Source organism: Bufo bufo, chromosome 6 (genome assembly GCF_905171765.1).
Source record: "Bufo bufo chromosome 6, aBufBuf1.1, whole genome shotgun sequence".
Lineage (NCBI taxonomy): Eukaryota > Metazoa > Chordata > Amphibia > Anura > Bufonidae > Bufo > Bufo bufo.
The window spans coordinates 131776772-131800796 of record NC_053394.1 but is presented as its reverse complement, the minus strand read 5'-3'; the positions used below and the strand labels follow the sequence as shown (position 1 = coordinate 131800796).

General features: G+C 45.2%; 1 long non-coding RNA gene across 1 annotated transcript in view; it reads left to right on the top strand.

Moving 5' to 3' along the window:
• The first annotated feature begins 14899 nt into the window (after window positions 1-14899).
• Window positions 14900-24025, top strand: part of LOC121006098 — a 23977-nt gene continuing 14851 nt past the window's right edge. Inside the window, exons 1-2 of the long non-coding RNA XR_005780020.1 lie at window positions 14900-14911; window positions 16943-16945. This is a non-coding gene — a long non-coding RNA (uncharacterized LOC121006098). The remainder of the gene's footprint in view (window positions 14912-16942; window positions 16946-24025) is intronic.

Sequence of the window (24025 nt, the reverse complement as noted above, 5' to 3'; positions counted from 1 at the left end):
TGATATCCAATGACCATGCAATCTACCTTCAGCCACATACTTACTTGTTCTTTTTTGTACGCTAAATGCATAATTTTTGGGGCCTTTACTCCACTGGACTGCTGTAAAATTGATATCCAATGACTGTGTAATCTTCCTCAAGCCCCATACTTGTTCTTTTATGTACGCTGAATGCATAATTTTTGGGGCCTGTAGTCCACTGGCCTGCTGGAAAATTTATATCCATTGACCGTGTAATCTACCTTCAGCCACATACTTACTTGTTCTTTTATGTACGCTGAATGCATAATTTTTGGGGCCTGTAGTCCACTGGCCTGCTGTAAAATTGATATCCAATGACCGTGTTATCTACCTCCAGTTACATACTTACTTGTTCTTTTCTTTACACTGAATGCATAATTTTAGGGGCCTGAAGTACACTGGCCTGCTGTAAAATTGATATCCAATGACTATGTAATCTACCTCTAGCCACATACTTACTTGATCTTTTCTGTACGGTTCATGAATAATTGTTGCGGCCTCGGAGGAATTCAACACAAATTGACGACCATGTGTTATCGAATTTTAACTATTATCATTAGGTTTTTTTTCAAGAGGGAGGACTTCGTTAGCCATGTTTTTAATCCAATTTTATATTTTTAGTTCTTTTAAACATATGTATTTGACCTGTATTTGTAATCTACCTTCAGCCACATACTTACTTGTTCTTTTTTGTACGCTGAATCCATAATTTTTGGGGCCTGTAGTCCACTGGCCTGCTTTAAAATTGATATCCAATGACCGTGCAATCTACCTTCAGCCACATACTTACTTGTTCTTTTTTGTACGCTGAATGCATAATTTTTGGGTCCTTTACTCCACTGGCCTGCTGTAAAATTGATATCCAATGACTGTGTAATCTACCTCCAGCCACATATTTGTTCTTTTATGTATGTTGAATGCATAATTTTTGGGGCCTGTAGTCTACTGGCCTGCTGGAAAATTTAAATCCATTGACCGTGTAATCTACCTCCAGCTACATACTTACTTGTTCTTTTCTGTACGCTGAATGCATAATTTTTGGGGCCTGTAGTACACTGGCCTGCTGTAAAATTGATATCCAATGACCGTGTAATCTACCTCCAGCTACATACATACTTGTTCATTTATGTACGCTGAATGCATAATTTTTGGGGCCTGTAGTCTACCGGCCTGCTGTAAAATTTATATCCAATGACCGTGCAATCTACCTCCAGCCACATAATGACTTGTTCTTTTCTGTACGCTGAATGCATAATTTTTGACCTGTATTTGTACTGGCCTGCAGTCAAATTTATATCCATTGACTGCAGAGAATTTCCCTTTAAGATGCATAAAAATGTCCACTGATTAAGATACTTATTTTTTGTTGGAATTTTTGTCATTGATCCCCCTCTAGTATGTCACTGTCCATGTTGTGGGACTATTTGTACACTTCTACAAAGTATTTGGTGGCTGCAAATATGAGCGGAAGGTTTTTCAGGTTTGCCTGCCATTAAAGTGAATAGGGCCCACCTCGAACTTGCGGTTCGCGAACATTTGATAGCATTCTTGCGTTTGCGAACCGTCCCGGCCGATGTTGGTCCATCAGAGTTTTCTCCAATCCGATGGTATATTTTAACTTGAAGCGTCCCCATAACCATGGGAACACCTCTATGTTAGAATATACCATTGGATTTGAGTTAGATCGTGAAAACTTATATCCGACAGAATATTCTAACACAGAGGCGTTCCCATAGTGATGGGGACGCTTCAAGTTAGAATATACTACGAACTGTGTACATGACTGCCCCCTGCTGCCTGGCAGCACCCGATCTCTTACAGGGGGCTGTGATCCGCACAATTAACCCCTCAGGTGCCGTACCTCAGGTGCCGTGGGCCCCCCTCCCTCCCCTGTATTACTGTACATTCATTGGTGGCCAGTGGGCCCCCCCTCCCTCCCCCTCCTAATTAAACCCCCCATTATTGGTAGGGGGGGATTTTAATTAGGAGGGGGAGGGAGGGGGGGCCCACTGGCCACCAATGAATGTACAGTAATGGGGGGGGGGGGGGGGGGGCCCACTGGCCCCCAATGAATGTACAGTAATACAGGGGAGGAAGGGGGGCCGCACTGGCCACCAATGAGTTAAATACAGGGGAGGGAGGGGGGCACACTGGCCACCAATTAATGTACAGTAATACAGGGGAGGGAGGGGGGGCCGCACTGGCCACCAATGAGTTAAATACAGGGGAGGGAGGGGGGGCCGCACTGGCGACCAATGAATTTAAAACTGGGGAGGGGGGGTGCCCCCTCCTGCCTGGCAGCACCTGATCTCTTACAGGGGGCTATGATACGCACAATTCACCCCTCAGGTGCCAGACCTGAGGGGTTAATTGTGCGTATCATAGCCCCCTGTAAGAGATCAGGTGCTGCCAGGCAGCAGGGGGCAGTCATGTACACAGTTCGTAGTATATTCTAACTTGAAGCGTCCCCATCACTATGGGAACGCCTCTGTGTTAGAATATACTGTCGGATCTGAGTTTTCACGAAGTTTGGCCCAAAGCCAAGTGAAAACTCGAAGTGAAAACTCAGCTCTGAAAAAGCTTTTATGCAGACGGATCGGCGGATCCGTCTGTGTGAAAGTAGCCTATGGCCACGGATCACGGACGCGGATGCCAATCTTGTATGCATCCGTGTTTTTTCACGGACCCATTGACTTGAATGGGTCCGTGAACCGTTGTCCATCAAAAAAATAGGACAGGTAATATTTTTTTGACGGACAGGAAACACGGATCATGGCCGCGGATGAACAACGGTGCACTTTCCGAGTTTTCAACGGACCCATTGAAAGTCAATGGGTCCGCAGAAAATCACGGAAAACTAAACAACGGCCACGGATGCACACAACGGTCGTGTGCATGAGGCCTTACTCTGTGTGCATTCCGTTTCCATATGTCAGTATTTCCGTTCCGCAAAAAAATAGAACATGTCCTATTATTGTCTGCATTACGGACGAGGATAGTACTCTTCTATCAAGGGCCAGCTGCTCCGTTCCACAAAATACGGAACGCACGTGGATGTCATCCGTATTTTTTGCGAATCCTTTTTTTGCGGACCACAAAATACATACAGTCGTGTGCATGAGGGCTTAGACAGTTAACCCTTTGTGACACAACGGCTCAATATTTTTAATAAAAAACAATTGAAAAAAATGATTTTTAGCCTAAAATGTGTAAAATGCAATCATAAAAAAATATTTGCCTCCAAAGATGTACATAGCCTTTAAGCATTGTAAAGCATAGCATAAAAAGGCCAGTCTTTGGTAAATTACCCCCTCTATGCTTTAATTCAGGAACCTTGGTAGTTTTAGGGCTCTTTCACACTTGCGTTCTTTTCTTCCGGCATAGAGTTCCGTCGTCGGGGCTCTATGCCGGAAGAATCCTGATCAGGATTATCCCCATGCATTCTGAATGGAGAGAAATCCGTTCAGGATGCATCAGGATGCCTTCAGTTCCGGAACGGAACGTTTTTTGGCCGGAGAAAATACCGCAGCATGCTGCGCTTTTTGCTCCGGCCAAAAATCCTGAACACTTGCCGCAAGGCCGGATCCGGAATTAATGCCCATTGAAAGGCATTAATCCGGATCCGGCCTTAAGCTAAACGTCGTTTCGCCGCATTGCCGGATCCGATGTTTAGCTTTTTCTGAATGGTTACCATGGCTGCCAAGACGCTAAAGTCCTGTCAGCCATGGTAAAGTGTAGTGGGGAGCGGGGGAGCAGTATACTTACCGTCCGTGCGGCTCCCCGGGCGCTCCAGAGTGACGTCAGGGCGCCCCACGCTCATGGATGACGTGTCGCATGGATCACGTCATCCATGCGCATGGGGCGCTCTGACGTCATTCTGGAGCGCCCCGGGAGCCGCACGGACTGTAAGTATACTGCTCCCCCGCTCCCCACTACTACTATGGCAGCCAGGACTTTAATAGCGTCCTGGGTGCCATAGTAACACTGAACGCATTTTGAAGACGGATCCGTCTTCAAATGCTTTCAGTTCACTTGCGTTTTTCCGGCGTGTAATTCCGGCAAATCGAGTACACGCCGAATCCAGACAACGCAAGTGTGAAAGAGCCCTCAATTTAAGCATTTAAGCAAGTTTTAATGTAGGAGGTTTAACCCCTTAATGACCGGGCCATTTTGCATAATTTTCAGGCGCTGTGTCACATTTGAAGGTACCCTGAGGTACCCCACAGTGGAAACCCCCCAAAAAGTGATCCTATTTTGGAAACTACAACCCCCAAGGAACTTTTCAAGGGGTGTAGTGAGCACTTTGGCCCAATATACTTTTCATTGAATTAGAAAACCTTGCCTATAAAAAAAAAAAAAATTACATATTTTACTGAAAAATTTCACTTTAGGCCCAAGTTTTTCATTGTCACAAGGGGCAACAGGAGAAAATCACCACAAAATTTGTTACCCATTTCTCCTGAATACAGCAACACCCCATATGTGGTTGTCGACTGCTGCATAGGCACACGTCAGAGCTTAGAACAGATGGAGTACGATATGATTTTTGGAGGGCAGATTTCACTGGAATAATTTTCAGGCGCTGTGTCGCATTTTAAGTTAGTACAAAAAAAAGATATCTAATGTCAGTGGTGGTGAAGGTGACGATGATGACGTGTCGATGGACGTCACATGGGTGCCCACAAGAGAGGAAAAGAAGGGGAGTTCAGAGGAAGAGACGGAGCAGCAGATAGGGAGGAGAAAGAGGAGAAGCAAGCAGAACTTACAGTGCACAGGAGTCAAAAAGAAGACTGCTAATGTATCTGGAACGAGCAATCCACCATGCAAGGTCACATCTGGCGCTCCCAGGACGTCGACACATGGATCCGCAGTGTGGGCTTTTTTTTAACGTGTCCGCTGCTGACAATAGTGCTGCCATCTGCAGCCTGTGCTCTCAATGAATAAGTCGCGGTAAGTCCAACACTCACCTAGGGATGACCGCCTTAAGAAGGCACCTGGCCTCCTATCACCGAACCCAGTGGGAGCAATACCGTCAGAAACCACAAAGCCACACTCCCGGCGCTCCACGTCCTGCCTCTTCTCCTCTCTCCTCCCATTTGTCCTTTACTCCACCTTCCACTGTGCCGTAGTCGCGTTCATCTGGCAAAAGGCAGGCTTCCGTGGCCCAAATGTTCGAGCGAAAAAAGATGATGACACCGGATAACCCTCTTGCCCAATGGCTGACCGTTGGCTTGTCGGAACTGCTAGCCCGCCAACTACTGCCATATAAACTGGTGGACTCTGAGGCCTTTAGAAAATTTGTGGCCATTGGCAAACCGCAATGGAAGGTCCCAGGAAGGAAATATTTCTCCCAGAAGGGCATCCCTTCAGCGGCAGTGAATGCATCTCTGGCACACAGTGTCGGTGCCAAGATACATCTGACCACAGACATGTGGTCTAGCAAACACGGGCAGGGAAGGTACATAACTTTTACTCCCCACTGGGTGAACCTTCTGACGGCCGTCAAGCATTCAACCCGTGGCACCCGTGTGGATTTGGTGTTACCGCTACGGATTGCATGCAGGCCTGCCTCTTCTCCTCCTTCTACTCCCTCCTCCTTCTCCTCATTGGCGGACTCCTTCTTTTCCACTGCTACCGCCTCTTCCGCTGCGCCCCCCAAAACTTATTCGACGTGCCAGGTGAGACGTTGCCATGCTGTTGTGCTTGGAAGCCAAGAGCCACACTGGTCCTGTACTCCTTTCAGCTTTGCGGTCACAGGCCGATCAGTGGATAACCCCGCTCAGTTGGCAAAGTGGTGTGCGACAGCGGTGCCAAACTGCTGAGCGCGCTGAGATAGGGCAAAATGACACACATGCCTTGCATGGCACACGTCCTGAACTTATTCGTGCAGTGATTCGTTGCCAAATACCCCGACGTCTTACAGCAGGAAAATCTCTGGCCATTTTAGAAGATCTTACACGGCCATGGCTCGCCTTGCTGACGTTCAGCGGTGACACCACCTGCATGTCAGACGTCTGATCTGTGACTGCTCGACGCGAAGGAACTCCACCTTGTACAGTCGGGTCCATAAATATTGGGACAGCAACACAATTCTAACATTTTTGGCTCTATACACCACCACAATGGATTTGAAAGGAAACAAAGATGTGCTTTAACTGCAGAATCTCAGCTTTAATTTGAGGGTATTTACATCCAAATCAGGTGAATGGTATAGGAATTACAACAGTTTGCATATGTGCCTCCGACTTGTTAAGTGACCAAAAGTAATGGGACAATTGGCTTCTCAGCTGTTCCATGGCCAGGTGTGTGTTATTCCCTCATTATCCCAATTACAATGGGCGGATAAAAGGTCCAGAGTTCATTTCAAGTGTGCTATTTGCATTTGGAATCTGTTGCTGTCAACTCTCAAGATGAGATCCAAAGAGCTGTCACTATCAGTGAAGCAAGCCATCATTAGACTGTACCTGCTTGATAGGCTGCTCCAGCAGAAACGTGCAGTTAACGACTACCTGTACGAACTCAGCGGCAGGACAGGTTCTGCGCGACGCATGCAGACTTCTTTCTGGAGCGTGCATTGCATCGTGTCATTGATCAAGCCGTCGAGGAGCAGGAAGATGAGGAAGTCGCAATGCTGGATGAATTCCCAGGTGGGCTATTACATCTGAGACAAGTCAACAGAAGTCTGAAGAGGAGTCAGAGGAGGATGGTGCCGGGGTGGAGGAGAGACACGTGGTCGTCACAGGTGTTGAATTCCTTAGAGGCCCAAAACATTAAGCATTCAACGGACAGAAAAGGCCTTTTATGCCGCTGTATTTACCTAAGACAGGGACCAATATTTGTTCTGGGTGGTGGCGGATATTTGTGCGCTGTCATTAGGAAATTCTATTAAACGTGGTCAACTCGTCACATGTGTTGAATTCCTCCGAGATCCATGCCTTATTCATTTTTTAGAAATGTGAGGTCGTGAGCTAGGCGAGTGCGCTTATTGGTTATTAGGGTTCTTTTCAAGAGGGAGGATTTTGTTAGCCATGTTTTTAATCTAATTTTATACAAACCGGATTCCAAAAAAGTTGGGACACTAAACAAATTGTGAATAAAAACTGAATGCAATGATGTGGAGATGGCAAATGTCAATATTTTATTTGTATCAGAACGTAGATGACAGATCAAACGTTTAATCCGAGTAAATGTATAATTTTAAAGGAAAAATACGTTGATTCAAATTTTTACGGTGTCAACAAATCCCAAAAAAGTTGGGACAAGTAGCAATAAGAAGCTGGAAAAAGTAAATTTGAGCATAACGAAGAGCTGGAAGACCAATTAACACTAATTAGGTCAATTGGCAACATGATTGGGTATAAAAAGAGCTTCTCAGAGTGGCAGTGTCTCTCAGAAGCCAAGATGGGTAGAGGATCACCAATTCCCACAATGTTGCGCAGAAAGATAGTGGAGCAATATCAGAAAGGTGTTACCCAGCGAAAAATTGCAAAGACTTTGCATCTATCATCATCAACTGTGCATAACATCATCTGAAGATTCAGAGAATCTGGAACAATCTCTGTGCGTAAGGGTCAAGGCCGTAAAACCATACTGGATGCCCGTGATCTCCGGGCCCTTAAACGACACTGCACCACAAACAGGAATGCTACTGTAAAGGAAATCACAGAATGGGCTCAGGAATACTTCCAGAAACCATTGTCAGTGAACACAATCCACCGTGCCATGCGCCGTTGCCAGCTGAAACTCTACAGTGCAAAGAAGAAGCCATTTCTAAGCAAGATCCACAAGCGCAGGCGTTTTCACTGGGCCAGGGATCATTTAAAATGGAGTGTGGCAAAATGGAAGACTGTTCTGTGGTCAGACGAGTCACGATTCGAAGTTCTTTTTGGAAATCTGGGACGCCATGTCATCCGGACCAAAGAGGACAAGGACAACCCAAGTTGTTATCAACGCTCAGTTCAGAAGCCTGCATCTCTGATGGTATGGGGTTGTATGAGTGCGTGTGGCATGGGCAGCTTGCATGTCTGGAAAGGCACCATCAATGCAGAAAAATATATTCAGGTTCTAGAACAACATATGCTCCCATCCAGATGTCATCTCTTTCAGGGAAGACCCTGCATTTTTCAACAAGATAATGCCAGACTACATTCTGCATCAATCACAACATCATGGCTGCGTAGGAGAAGGATCTGGGTACTGAAATGGCCAGTCTGCAGTCCAGATCTTTCACCTATAGAGAACATTTGGCGCATCATAAAGAGGAAGGTGCAACAAAGAAGGCCCAAGACGATTGAACAGTTAGAGGCCTGTATTAGACAAGAATGGGAGAGCATTCCTATTTCTAAACTTGAGAAACTGGTCTCCTCGGTCCCCAGACGTCTGTTGAGTGTTGTAAGAAGGGGAGATGCCACATAGTGGTGAAAATGGCCTTGTCCCAACTTTTTGGGGATTTGTTGACACCATGAAATTCTGATTCAACATATTTTTCCCTTAAAATGGTACATTTTCTGAGTTTAAACTTTTGTTCCGTGATTTATGTTCTATTCTGAATAAAATATTAGAAGTTGGCACCTCCACATCATTGCATTCAGTTTTTATTCACGATTTGTATAGTGTCCCAACTTTTTTGGAATCCGGTTTGTATTTTTAGTTCTTTTAAACATATGTATTTGACCTGTATTTGTAATCTACCTTCAGCCACATACTTACTTGTTCTTTTTTGTACGCTGAATGCATAATTTTTGGGGCCTTTAGTCCACTGGCCTGCTGCAAAATTGATATCCAATGACCGTGTAATCTACCTTCAGCCACATACTTACTTGTTCTTTTATGTACGCTGAATGCATAATTTTTGGGGCCTGTAGTACACTGGCCTGCTGTAAAATTTATATTCAATGACTGTGTAATCTTCCCCCAGCCACATACTTGTTCTTTTTTGTACGCTGAATGCAAAATATTTGGGGCCTGTAGTCCACTGGCCTGCTGTAAAATTGATATCCAATGACCATGTAATCTACCTTCAGCCACATACTTGTTCTTTTTTGTACGCTAAATGCATAATTTTTGGGGCCTTTACTCCACTGGCCTGCTGTAAAATTGATATCCAATGACTGTGTAATCTTCCTCCAGCCCCATACTTGTTCTTTTATGTACGCTGAATGCATAATTTTTGGGGCCTGTAGTCCACTGGCCTGCTGTAAAATTGATATCCAATAACCGTGTAATCTACCTTCAGCCACATACTTACTTGTTCTTTTTTGTACACTGAATGCATAATTTTTGGGGCCTTTAGTCCACTGGCCTGCTGTAAAATTGATATCCAATGACCGTGCAATCTACCTCCAGCCACATACTTACTTGTTCTTTTATGTACGCTGAATGCATACCTTTTGGGGCCTGTAGTCCACTGCCCTGCTGTAAAATTGATATCCAATGACCATGTAATCTTCCTCCAGCCCCATACTTGTTCTTTTATGTACGCTGAATGCATAATTTTTGGGGCCTGTAGTCCACTGGCCTGCTGTAAAATTGATATCCAATTACCGTGTTATCTACCTCCAGCTACATACTTAGTTGTTCTTTTCTGTACACTAAATGCATAATTTTAGGGGCCTGTAGTACACTGGCCTGCTGTAAAATTGATATCCAATGACTATGTAATCTACCTTCAGCCACATACTTACTTGTTCTTTTATGTACGCTGAATGCATAATTTTTGGGGCCTGTAGTCCACTGCCCTGCTGTAAAATTGATATCCAATGACCATGCAATCTACCTTCAGCCACATACTTACTTGTTCTTTTTTGTACGCTAAATGCATAATTTTTGGGGCCTTTACTCCACTGGACTGCTGTAAAATTGATATCCAATGACCGTGTAATCTTCCTCAAGCCCCATACTTGTTCTTTTATGTACGCTGAATGCATAATTTTTGGGGCCTGTAGTCCACTGGCCTGCTGGAAAATTTATATCCATTGACCGTGTAATCTACCTTCAGCCACATACTTACTTGTTCTTTTATGTACGCTGAATGCATAATTTTTGGGGCCTGTAGTCCACTGGCCTGCTGTAAAATTGATATCCAATGACCGTGTTATCTACCTCCAGTTACATACTTACTTGTTCTTTTCTTTACACTGAATGCATAATTTTAGGGGCCTGAAGTACACTGGCCTGCTGTAAAATTGATATCCAATGACTATGTAATCTACCTCTAGCCACATACTTACTTGATCTTTTCTGTACGGTTCATGAATAATTGTTGCGGCCTCGGAGGAATTCAACACAAATTGACGACCATGTGTTATCGAATTTTAACTATTATCATTAGGTTTTTTTTCAAGAGGGAGGACTTCGTTAGCCATGTTTTTAATCCAATTTTATATTTTTAGTTCTTTTAAACATATGTATTTGACCTGTATTTGTAATCTACCTTCAGCCACATACTTACTTGTTCTTTTTTGTACGCTGAATCCATAATTTTTGGGGCCTGTAGTCCACTGGCCTGCTTTAAAATTGATATCCAATGACCGTGCAATCTACCTTCAGCCACATACTTACTTGTTCTTTTTTGTACGCTGAATGCATAATTTTTGGGTCCTTTACTCCACTGGCCTGCTGTAAAATTGATATCCAATGACTGTGTAATCTACCTCCAGCCACATATTTGTTCTTTTATGTATGTTGAATGCATAATTTTTGGGGCCTGTAGTCTACTGGCCTGCTGGAAAATTTAAATCCATTGACCGTGTAATCTACCTCCAGCTACATACTTACTTGTTCTTTTCTGTACGCTGAATGCATAATTTTTGGGGCCTGTAGTACACTGGCCTGCTGTAAAATTGATATCCAATGACCGTGTAATCTACCTCCAGCTACATACATACTTGTTCATTTATGTACGCTGAATGCATAATTTTTGGGGCCTGTAGTCTACCGGCCTGCTGTAAAATTTATATCCAATGACCGTGCAATCTACCTCCAGCCACATAATGACTTGTTCTTTTCTGTACGCTGAATGCATAATTTTTGACCTGTATTTGTACTGGCCTGCAGTCAAATTTATATCCATTGACCGCAGAGAATTTCCCTTTAAGATGCATAAAAATGTCCACTGATTAAGATACTTATTTTTTGTTGGAATTTTTGTCATTGATCCCCCTCTAGTATGTCACTGTCCATGTTGTGGGACTATTTGTACACTTCTACAAAGTATTTGGTGGCTGCAAATATGAGCGGAAGGTTTTTCAGGTTTGCCTGCCATTAAAGTGAATAGGGCCCACCTCGAACTTGCGGTTCGCGAACATTTGATAGCATTCTTGCGTTTGCGAACCGTCCCGGCCGATGTTGGTCCATCAGAGTTTTCTCCAATCCGATGGTATATTTTAACTTGAAGCGTCCCCATAACCATGGGAACACCTCTATGTTAGAATATACCATTGGATTTGAGTTAGATCGTGAAAACTTATATCCGACAGAATATTCTAACACAGAGGCGTTCCCATAGTGATGGGGACGCTTCAAGTTAGAATATACTACGAACTGTGTACATGACTGCCCCCTGCTGCCTGGCAGCACCCGATCTCTTACAGGGGGCTGTGATCCGCACAATTAACCCCTCAGGTGCCGTACCTCAGGTGCCGTGGGCCCCCCTCCCTCCCCTGTATTACTGTACATTCATTGGTGCCCAGTGGGCCCCCCCTCCCTTCCCCTCCTAATTAAACCCCCCATTATTGGTAGGGGGGGATTTTAATTAGGAGGGGGAGGGAGGGGGGGCCCACTGGCCACCAATGAATGTACAGTAATGCAGGGGAGGGAGGGGGGGCCCACTGGCCCCCAATGAATGTACAGTAATACAGGGGAGGAAGGGGGGCCGCACTGGCCACCAATGAGTTAAATACAGGGGAGGGAGGGGGGCACACTGGCCACCAATTAATGTACAGTAATACAGGGGGGGGAGGGGGGGCCGCACTGGCCACCAATGAGTTAAATACAGGGGAGGGAGGGGGGGCCGCACTGGCCACCAATGAATTTAAAACTGGGGAGGGGGGGTGCCCCCTCCTGCCTGGCAGCACCCGATCTCTTACAGGGGGCTGTGATCCGCACAATTAACCCCTCAGGTGCCGGACCTGAGGGGTTAATTGTGCGTATCATAGCCCCCTGTAAGAGATCAGGTGCTGCCAGGCAGCAGGGGGCAGTCATGTACACAGTTCGTAGTATATTCTAACTTGAAGCGTCCCCATCACTATGGGAACGCCTCTGTGTTAGAATATACTGTCGGATCTGAGTTTTCACGAAGTTTGGCCCAAAGCCAAGTGAAAACTCGAAGTGAAAACTCAGCTCTGAAAAAGCTTTTATGCAGACGGATCGGCGGATCCGTCTGTGTGAAAGTAGCCTATGGCCACGGATCACGGACGCGGATGCCAATCTTGTATGCATCCGTGTTTTTTCACGGACCCATTGACTTGAATGGGTCCGTGAACCGTTGTCCATCAAAAAAATAGGACAGGTAATATTTTTTTGACGGACAGGAAACACGGATCATGGCCGCGGATGAACAACGGTGCACTTTCCGAGTTTTCAACGGACCCATTGAAAGTCAATGGGTCCGCAGAAAATCACGGAAAACTAAACAACGGCCACGGATGCACACAACGGTCGTGTGCATGAGGCCTTACTCTGTGTGCATTCCGTTTCCATATGTCAGTATTTCCGTTCCGCAAAAAAATAGAACATGTCCTATTATTGTCTGCATTACGGACGAGGATAGTACTCTTCTATCAAGGGCCAGCTGCTCCGTTCCACAAAATACGGAACGCACGTGGATGTCATCCGTATTTTTTGCGAATCCTTTTTTTGCGGACCACAAAATACATACAGTCGTGTGCATGAGGGCTTAGACAGTTAACCCTTTGTGACACAACGGCTCAATATTTTTAATAAAAAACAATTGAAAAAAATGATTTTTAGCCTAAAATGTGTAAAATGCAATCATAAAAAAATATTTGCCTCCAAAGATGTACATAGCCTTTAAGCATTGTAAAGCATAGCATAAAAAGGCCAGTCTTTGGTAAATTACCCCCTCTATGCTTTAATTCAGGAACCTTGGTAGTTTTAGGGCTCTTTCACACTTGCGTTCTTTTCTTCCGGCATAGAGTTCCGTCGTCGGGGCTCTATGCCGGAAGAATCCTGATCAGGATTATCCCCATGCATTCTGAATGGAGAGAAATCCGTTCAGGATGCATCAGGATGCCTTCAGTTCCGGAACGGAACGTTTTTTGGCCGGAGAAAATACCGCAGCATGCTGCGCTTTTTGCTCCGGCCAAAAATCCTGAACACTTGCCGCAAGGCCGGATCCGGAATTAATGCCCATTGAAAGGCATTAATCCGGATCCGGCCTTAAGCTAAACGTCGTTTCGCCGCATTGCCGGATCCGATGTTTAGCTTTTTCTGAATGGTTACCATGGCTGCCAAGACGCTAAAGTCCTGTCAGCCATGGTAAAGTGTAGTGGGGAGCGGGGGAGCAGTATACTTACCGTCCGTGCGGCTCCCCGGGCGCTCCAGAGTGACGTCAGGGCGCCCCACGCTCATGGATGACGTGTCGCATGGATCACGTCATCCATGCGCATGGGGCGCTCTGACGTCATTCTGGAGCGCCCCGGGAGCCGCACGGACTGTAAGTATACTGCTCCCCCGCTCCCCACTACTACTATGGCAGCCAGGACTTTAATAGCGTCCTGGGTGCCATAGTAACACTGAACGCATTTTGAAGACGGATCCGTCTTCAAATGCTTTCAGTTCACTTGCGTTTTTCCGGCGTGTAATTCCGGCAAATCGAGTACACGCCGAATCCAGACAACGCAAGTGTGAAAGAGCCCTCAATTTAAGCATTTAAGCAAGTTTTAATGTAGGAGGTTTAACCCCTTAATGACCGGGCCATTTTGCATAATTTTCAGGCGCTGTGTCACATTTGAAGGTACCCTGAGGTACCCCACAGTGGAAACCCCCCAAAAAGTGATCCTATTTTGGAAACTACAACCCCCAAGGAACTTTTCAAGGGGTGTAGTGAGCACTTTGGCCCAATATACTTTTCATTGAATTAGAAAACCTTGCCTATAAAAAAAAAAAAAATTACATATTTTACTGAAAAATTTCACTTTAGGCCCAAGTTTTTCATTGTCACAAGGGGCAACAGGAGAAAATCACCACAAAATTTGTTACCCATTTCTCCTGAATACAGCAACACCCCATATGTGGTTGTCGACTGCTGCATAGGCACACGTCAGAGCTTAGAACAGATGGAGTACGATATGATTTTTGGAGGGCAGATTTCACTGGAATAATTTTCAGGCGCTGTGTCGCATTTTAAGTTAGTACAAAAAAAAGATATCTAATGTCAGTGGTGGTGAAGGTGACGATGATGACGTGTCGATGGACGTCACATGGGTGCCCACAAGAGAGGAAAAGAAGGGGAGTTCAGAGGAAGAGACGGAGCAGCAGATAGGGAGGAGAAAGAGGAGAAGCAAGCAGAACTTACAGTGCACAGGAGTCAAAAAGAAGACTGCTAATGTATCTGGAACGAGCAATCCACCATGCAAGGTCACATCTGGCGCTCCCAGGACGTCGACACATGGATCCGCAGTGTGGGCTTTTTTTTAACGTGTCCGCTGCTGACAATAGTGCTGCCATCTGCAGCCTGTGCTCTCAATGAATAAGTCGCGGTAAGTCCAACACTCACCTAGGGATGACCGCCTTAAGAAGGCACCTGGCCTCCTATCACCGAACCCAGTGGGAGCAATACCGTCAGAAACCACAAAGCCACACTCCCGGCGCTCCACGTCCTGCCTCTTCTCCTCTCTCCTCCCATTTGTCCTTTACTCCACCTTCCACTGTGCCGTAGTCGCGTTCATCTGGCAAAAGGCAGGCTTCCGTGGCCCAAATGTTCGAGCGAAAAAAGATGATGACACCGGATAACCCTCTTGCCCAATGGCTGACCGTTGGCTTGTCGGAACTGCTAGCCCGCCAACTACTGCCATATAAACTGGTGGACTCTGAGGCCTTTAGAAAATTTGTGGCCATTGGCAAACCGCAATGGAAGGTCCCAGGAAGGAAATATTTCTCCCAGAAGGGCATCCCTTCAGCGGCAGTGAATGCATCTCTGGCACACAGTGTCGGTGCCAAGATACATCTGACCACAGACATGTGGTCTAGCAAACACGGGCAGGGAAGGTACATAACTTTTACTCCCCACTGGGTGAACCTTCTGACGGCCGTCAAGCATTCAACCCGTGGCACCCGTGTGGATTTGGTGTTACCGCTACGGATTGCATGCAGGCCTGCCTCTTCTCCTCCTTCTACTCCCTCCTCCTTCTCCTCATTGGCGGACTCCTTCTTTTCCACTGCTACCGCCTCTTCCGCTGCGCCCCCCAAAACTTATTCGACGTGCCAGGTGAGACGTTGCCATGCTGTTGTGCTTGGAAGCCAAGAGCCACACTGGTCCTGTACTCCTTTCAGCTTTGCGGTCACAGGCCGATCAGTGGATAACCCCGCTCAGTTGGCAAAGTGGTGTGCGACAGCGGTGCCAAACTGCTGAGCGCGCTGAGATAGGGCAAAATGACACACATGCCTTGCATGGCACACGTCCTGAACTTATTCGTGCAGTGATTCGTTGCCAAATACCCCGACGTCTTACAGCAGGAAAATCTCTGGCCATTTTAGAAGATCTTACACGGCCATGGCTCGCCTTGCTGACGTTCAGCGGTGACACCACCTGCATGTCAGACGTCTGATCTGTGACTGCTCGACGCGAAGGAACTCCACCTTGTACAGTCGGGTCCATAAATATTGGGACAGCAACACAATTCTAACATTTTTGGCTCTATACACCACCACAATGGATTTGAAAGGAAACAAAGATGTGCTTTAACTGCAGAATCTCAGCTTTAATTTGAGGGTATTTACATCCAAATCAGGTGAATGGTATAGGAATTACAACAGTTTGCATATGTGCCTCCGACTTGTTAAGTGACCAAAAGTAATGGGACAATTGGCTTCTCAGCTGTTCCATGGCCAGGTGTGTGTTATTCCCTCATTATCCCAATTACAATGGGCGGATAAAAGGTCCAGAGTTCATTTCAAGTGTGCTATTTGCATTTGGAATCTGTTGCTGTCAACTCTCAAGATGAGATCCAAAGAGCTGTCACTATCAGTGAAGCAAGCCATCATTAGACTGTACCTGCTTGATAGGCTGCTCCAGCAGAAACGTGCAGTTAACGACTACCTGTACGAACTCAGCGGCAGGACAGGTTCTGCGCGACGCATGCAGACTTCTTTCTGGAGCGTGCATTGCATCGTGTCATTGATCAAGCCGTCGAGGAGCAGGAAGATGAGGAAGTCGCAATGCTGGATGAATTCCCAGGTGGGCTATTACATCTGAGACAAGTCAACAGAAGTCTGAAGAGGAGTCAGAGGAGGATGGTGCCGGGGTGGAGGAGAGACACGTGGTCGTCACAGGTGTTGAATTCCTTAGAGGCCCAAAACATTAAGCATTCAACGGACAGAAAAGGCCTTTTATGCCGCTGTATTTACCTAAGACAGGGACCAATATTTGTTCTGGGTGGTGGCGGATATTTGTGCGCTGTCATTAGGAAATTCTATTAAACGTGGTCAACTCGTCACATGTGTTGAATTCCTCCGAGATCCATGCCTTATTCATTTTTTAGAAATGTGAGGTCGTGAGCTAGGCGAGTGCGCTTATTGGTTATTAGGGTTCTTTTCAAGAGGGAGGATTTTGTTAGCCATGTTTTTAATCTAATTTTATACAAACCGGATTCCAAAAAAGTTGGGACACTAAACAAATTGTGAATAAAAACTGAATGCAATGATGTGGAGATGGCAAATGTCAATATTTTATTTGTATCAGAACGTAGATGACAGATCAAACGTTTAATCCGAGTAAATGTATAATTTTAAAGGAAAAATACGTTGATTCAAATTTTTACGGTGTCAACAAATCCCAAAAAAGTTGGGACAAGTAGCAATAAGAAGCTGGAAAAAGTAAATTTGAGCATAACGAAGAGCTGGAAGACCAATTAACACTAATTAGGTCAATTGGCAACATGATTGGGTATAAAAAGAGCTTCTCAGAGTGGCAGTGTCTCTCAGAAGCCAAGATGGGTAGAGGATCACCAATTCCCACAATGTTGCGCAGAAAGATAGTGGAGCAATATCAGAAAGGTGTTACCCAGCGAAAAATTGCAAAGACTTTGCATCTATCATCATCAACTGTGCATAACATCATCTGAAGATTCAGAGAATCTGGAACAATCTCTGTGCGTAAGGGTCAAGGCCGTAAAACCATACTGGATGCCCGTGATCTCCGGGCCCTTAAACGACACTGCACCACAAACAGGAATGCTACTGTAAAGGAAATCACAGAATGGGCTCAGGAATACTTCCAGAAACCATTGTCAGTGAACACAATCCACCGTGCCATGCGCCGTTGCCAGCTGAAACTCTACAGTGCAAAGAAGAAGCCATTTCTAAGCAAGATCCACAAGCGCAGGCGTTTTCACTGGGCCAGGGATCATTTAAAATGGAGTGTGGCAAAATGGAAGACTGTTCTGTGGTCAGACGAGTCACGATTCGAAGTTCTTTTTGGAAATCTGGGACGCCATGTCATCCGGACCAAAGAGGACAAGGACAACCCAAGTTGTTATCAACGCTCAGTTCAGAAGCCTGCATCTCTGATGGTATGGGGTTGTATGAGTGCGTGTGGCATGGGCAGCTTGCATGTCTGGAAAGGCACCATCAATGCAGAAAAATATATTCAGGTTCTAGAACAACATATGCTCCCATCCAGATGTCATCTCTTTCAGGGAAGACCCTGCATTTTTCAACAAGATAATGCCAGACTACATTCTGCATCAATCACAACATCATGGCTGCGTAGGAGAAGGATCTGGGTACTGAAATGGCCAGTCTGCAGTCCAGATCTTTCACCTATAGAGAACATTTGGCGCATCATAAAGAGGAAGGTGCAACAAAGAAGGCCCAAGACGATTGAACAGTTAGAGGCCTGTATTAGACAAGAATGGGAGAGCATTCCTATTTCTAAACTTGAGAAACTGGTCTCCTCGGTCCCCAGACGTCTGTTGAGTGTTGTAAGAAGGGGAGATGCCACATAGTGGTGAAAATGGCCTTGTCCCAACTTTTTGGGGATTTGTTGACACCATGAAATTCTGATTCAACATATTTTTCCCTTAAAATGGTACATTTTCTGAGTTTAAACTTTTGTTCCGTGATTTATGTTCTATTCTGAATAAAATATTAGAAGTTGGCACCTCCACATCATTGCATTCAGTTTTTATTCACGATTTGTATAGTGTCCCAACTTTTTTGGAATCCGGTTTGTATTTTTAGTTCTTTTAAACATATGTATTTGACCTGTATTTGTAATCTACCTTCAGCCACATACTTACTTGTTCTTTTTTGTACGCTGAATGCATAATTTTTGGGGCCTTTAGTCCACTGGCCTGCTGCAAAATTGATATCCAATGACCGTGTAATCTACCTTCAGCCACATACTTACTTGTTCTTTTATGTACGCTGAATGCATAATTTTTGGGGCCTGTAGTACACTGGCCTGCTGTAAAATTTATATTCAATGACTGTGTAATCTTCCCCCAGCCACATACTTGTTCTTTTTTGTACGCTGAATGCAAAATATTTGGGGCCTGTAGTCCACTGGCCTGCTGTAAAATTGATATCCAATGACCATGTAATCTACCTTCAGCCACATACTTGTTCTTTTTTGTACGCTAAATGCATAATTTTTGGGGCCTTTACTCCACTGGCCTGCTGTAAAATTGATATCCAATGACTGTGTAATCTTCCTCCAGCCCCATACTTGTTCTTTTATGTACGCTGAATGCATAATTTTTGGGGCCTGTAGTCCACTGGCCTGCTGTAAAATTGATATCCAATAACCGTGTAATCTACCTTCAGCCACATACTTACTTGTTCTTTTTTGTACACTGAATGCATAATTTTTGGGGCCTTTAGTCCACTGGCCTGCTGTAAAATTGATATCCAATGACCGTGCAATCTACCTCCAGCCACATACTTACTTGTTCTTTTATGTACGCTGAATGCATACCTTTTGGGGCCTGTAGTCCACTGCCCTGCTGTAAAATTGATATCCAATGACCATGTAATCTTCCTCCAGCCCCATACTTGTTCTTTTATGTACGCTGAATGCATAATTTTTGGGGCCTGTAGTCCACTGGCCTGCTGTAAAATTGATATCCAATTACCGTGTTATCTACCTCCAGCTACATACTTAGTTGTTCTTTTCTGTACACTAAATGCATAATTTTAGGGGCCTGTAGTACACTGGCCTGCTGTAAAATTGATATCCAATGACTATGTAATCTACCTTCAGCCACATACTTACTTGTTCTTTTATGTACGCTGAATGCATAATTTTTGGGGCCTGTAGTCCACTGCCCTGCTGTAAAATTGATATCCAATGACCATGCAATCTACCTTCAGCCACATACTTACTTGTTCTTTTTTGTACGCTAAATGCATAATTTTTGGGGCCTTTACTCCACTGGACTGCTGTAAAATTGATATCCAATGACCGTGTAATCTTCCTCAAGCCCCATACTTGTTCTTTTATGTACGCTGAATGCATAATTTTTGGGGCCTGTAGTCCACTGGCCTGCTGGAAAATTTATATCCATTGACCGTGTAATCTACCTTCAGCCACATACTTACTTGTTCTTTTATGTACGCTGAATGCATAATTTTTGGGGCCTGTAGTCCACTGGCCTGCTGTAAAATTGATATCCAATGACCGTGTTATCTACCTCCAGTTACATACTTACTTGTTCTTTTCTTTACACTGAATGCATAATTTTAGGGGCCTGAAGTACACTGGCCTGCTGTAAAATTGATATCCAATGACTATGTAATCTACCTCTAGCCACATACTTACTTGATCTTTTCTGTACGGTTCATGAATAATTGTTGCGGCCTCGGAGGAATTCAACACAAATTGACGACCATGTGTTATCGAATTTTAACTATTATCATTAGGTTTTTTTTCAAGAGGGAGGACTTCGTTAGCCATGTTTTTAATCCAATTTTATATTTTTAGTTCTTTTAAACATATGTATTTGACCTGTATTTGTAATCTACCTTCAGCCACATACTTACTTGTTCTTTTTTGTACGCTGAATCCATAATTTTTGGGGCCTGTAGTCCACTGGCCTGCTTTAAAATTGATATCCAATGACCGTGCAATCTACCTTCAGCCACATACTTACTTGTTCTTTTTTGTACGCTGAATGCATAATTTTTGGGTCCTTTACTCCACTGGCCTGCTGTAAAATTGATATCCAATGACTGTGTAATCTACCTCCAGCCACATATTTGTTCTTTTATGTATGTTGAATGCATAATTTTTGGGGCCTGTAGTCTACTGGCCTGCTGGAAAATTTAAATCCATTGACCGTGTAATCTACCTCCAGCTACATACTTACTTGTTCTTTTCTGTACGCTGAATGCATAATTTTTGGGGCCTGTAGTACACTGGCCTGCTGTAAAATTGATATCCAATGACCGTGTAATCTACCTCCAGCTACATACATACTTGTTCATTTATGTACGCTGAATGCATAATTTTTGGGGCCTGTAGTCTACCGGCCTGCTGTAAAATTTATATCCAATGACCGTGCAATCTACCTCCAGCCACATAATGACTTGTTCTTTTCTGTACGCTGAATGCATAATTTTTGACCTGTATTTGTACTGGCCTGCAGTCAAATTTATATCCATTGACCGCAGAGAATTTCCCTTTAAGATGCATAAAAATGTCCACTGATTAAGATACTTATTTTTTGTTGGAATTTTTGTCATTGATCCCCCTCTAGTATGTCACTGTCCATGTTGTGGGACTATTTGTACACTTCTACAAAGTATTTGGTGGCTGCAAATATGAGCGGAAGGTTTTTCAGGTTTGCCTGCCATTAAAGTGAATAGGGCCCACCTCGAACTTGCGGTTCGCGAACATTTGATAGCATTCTTGCGTTTGCGAACCGTCCCGGCCGATGTTGGTCCATCAGAGTTTTCTCCAATCCGATGGTATATTTTAACTTGAAGCGTCCCCATAACCATGGGAACACCTCTATGTTAGAATATACCATTGGATTTGAGTTAGATCGTGAAAACTTATATCCGACAGAATATTCTAACACAGAGGCGTTCCCATAGTGATGGGGACGCTTCAAGTTAGAATATACTACGAACTGTGTACATGACTGCCCCCTGCTGCCTGGCAGCACCCGATCTCTTACAGGGGGCTGTGATCCGCACAATTAACCCCTCAGGTGCCGTACCTCAGGTGCCGTGGGCCCCCCTCCCTCCCCTGTATTACTGTACATTCATTGGTGCCCAGTGGGCCCCCCCTCCCTTCCCCTCCTAATTAAACCCCCCATTATTGGTAGGGGGGGATTTTAATTAGGAGGGGAAGGGAGGGGGGGCCCACTGGGCACCAATGAATGTACAGTAATACAGGGGAGGGAGGGGGGGCCCACTGGCCCCCAATGAATGTACAGTAATACAGGGGAGGAAGGGGGGCCGCACTGGCCACCAATGAGTTAAATACAGGGGAGGGAGGGGGGCACACTGGCCACCAATTAATGTACAGTAATACAGGGGAGGGAGGGGGGGCCGCACTGGCCACCAATGAGTTAAATACAGGGGAGGGAGGGGGGGCCGCACTGGCCACCAATGAATTTAAAACTGGGGAGGGGGGGTGCCCCCTCCTGCCTGGCAGCACCTGATCTCTTACAGGGGGCTGTGATCCGCACAATTAACCCCTCAGGTGTCGGACCTGAGGGGTTAATTGTGCGTATCATAGCCCCCTGTAAGAGATCAGGTGCTGCCAGGCAGCAGGGGGCAGTCATGTACACAGTTCGTAGTATATTCTAACTTGAAGCGTCCCCATCACTATGGGAACGCCTCTGTGTTAGAATATACTGTCGGATCTGAGTTTTCACGAAGTTTGGCCCAAAGCCAAGTGAAAACTCGAAGTGAAAACTCAGCTCTGAAAAAGCTTTTATGCAGACGGATCGGCGGATCCGTCTGTGTGAAAGTAGCCTATGGCCACGGATCACGGACGCGGATGCCAATCTTGTATGCATCCGTGTTTTTTCACGGACCCATTGACTTGAATGGGTCCGTGAACCGTTGTCCATCAAAAAAATAGGACAGGTAATATTTTTTTGACGGACAGGAAACACGGATCATGGCCGCGGATGAACAACGGTGCACTTTCCGAGTTTTCAACGGACCCATTGAAAGTCAATGGGTCCGCAGAAAATCACGGAAAACTAAACAACGGCCACGGATGCACACAACGGTCGTGTGCATGAGGCCTTACTCTGTGTGCATTCCGTTTCCATATGTCAGTATTTCCGTTCCGCAAAAAAATAGAACATGTCCTATTATTGTCTGCATTACGGACGAGGATAGTACTCTTCTATCAAGGGCCAGCTGCTCCGTTCCACAAAATACGGAACGCACGTGGATGTCATCCGTATTTTTTGCGAATCCTTTTTTTGCGGACCACAAAATACATACAGTCGTGTGCATGAGGGCTTAGACAGTTAACCCTTTGTGACACAACGGCTCAATATTTTTAATAAAAAACAATTGAAAAAAATGATTTTTAGCCTAAAATGTGTAAAATGCAATCATAAAAAAATATTTGCCTCCAAAGATGTACATAGCCTTTAAGCATTGTAAAGCATAGCATAAAAAGGCCAGTCTTTGGTAAATTACCCCCTCTATGCTTTAATTCAGGAACCTTGGTAGTTTTAGGGCTCTTTCACACTTGCGTTCTTTTCTTCCGGCATAGAGTTCCGTCGTCGGGGCTCTATGCCGGAAGAATCCTGATCAGGATTATCCCCATGCATTCTGAATGGAGAGAAATCCGTTCAGGATGCATCAGGATGCCTTCAGTTCCGGAACGGAACGTTTTTTGGCCGGAGAAAATACCGCAGCATGCTGCGCTTTTTGCTCCGGCCAAAAATCCTGAACACTTGCCGCAAGGCCGGATCCGGAATTAATGCCCATTGAAAGGCATTAATCCGGATCCGGCCTTAAGCTAAACGTCGTTTCGCCGCATTGCCGGATCCGATGTTTAGCTTTTTCTGAATGGTTACCATGGCTGCCAAGACGCTAAAGTCCTGTCAGCCATGGTAAAGTGTAGTGGGGAGCGGGGGAGCAGTATACTTACCGTCCGTGCGGCTCCCCGGGCGCTCCAGAGTGACGTCAGGGCGCCCCACGCTCATGGATGACGTGTCGCATGGATCACGTCATCCATGCGCATGGGGCGCTCTGACGTCATTCTGGAGCGCCCCGGGAGCCGCACGGACTGTAAGTATACTGCTCCCCCGCTCCCCACTACTACTATGGCAGCCAGGACTTTAATAGCGTCCTGGGTGCCATAGTAACACTGAACGCATTTTGAAGACGGATCCGTCTTCAAATGCTTTCAGTTCACTTGCGTTTTTCCGGCGTGTAATTCCGGCAAATCGAGTACACGCCGAATCCAGACAACGCAAGTGTGAAAGAGCCCTCAATTTAAGCATTTAAGCAAGTTTTAATGTAGGAGGTTTAACCCCTTAATGACCGGGCCATTTTGCATAATTTTCAGGCGCTGTGTCACATTTGAAGGTACCCTGAGGTACCCCACAGTGGAAACCCCCCAAAAAGTGATCCTATTTTGGAAACTACAACCCCCAAGGAACTTTTCAAGGGGTGTAGTGAGCACTTTGGCCCAATATACTTTTCATTGAATTAGAAAACCTTGCCTATAAAAAAAAAAAAAATTACATATTTTACTGAAAAATTTCACTTTAGGCCCAAGTTTTTCATTGTCACAAGGGGCAACAGGAGAAAATCACCACAAAATTTGTTACCCATTTCTCCTGAA